General features: G+C 66.3%; 1 protein-coding gene across 1 annotated transcript in view; it reads right to left on the minus strand.

Annotated features, from left to right (window-relative positions):
* Positions 1-335, minus strand: part of LOC104508275 (slit homolog 1 protein-like) — a gene marked incomplete at its 3' end in the record, with an annotated part of 14,247 nt that overhangs the window by 2,241 nt on the left and 11,671 nt on the right. The gene's annotated exons all lie outside the window — the stretch shown is intronic.

Here is a 335-nt window from a genome sequence, read left to right on the forward strand (position 1 = left end):
GGACTGGGGGTCAGGAGGTGTGGCGGTGACGGTCCGCACAGCAGAAATGGGGTGGCATCCGTTTGCGGGCACCGATGTGGAGGACAGAGCCCCAGCCCCAGCTGGGAGCAGAGCCTGCCCTGCCGAGGGGCTGTGCACCAAGCAAAGGGACAGCCACGTGCTTGTTTGGTCCCCAGGGACGTGCCACCAGCCAGGTAAGGGGACAGAAGCATCCCGGTCCCCCTCCTCCACAGGGTAGCTCGATGGATGAAATGCTGGAGCGCCCCAGGCTCACGGAGCATCAGGCGTGGGGCAGGAGGCAGCCTGGCTCCCCTCACGCCTGAGGAAGATGACGG

This window comes from Eurypyga helias, unplaced genomic scaffold (genome assembly GCF_000690775.1).
Source record: "Eurypyga helias isolate BGI_N326 unplaced genomic scaffold, ASM69077v1 scaffold24864, whole genome shotgun sequence".
NCBI classification, from domain to species: Eukaryota; Metazoa; Chordata; class Aves; order Eurypygiformes; family Eurypygidae; genus Eurypyga; species Eurypyga helias.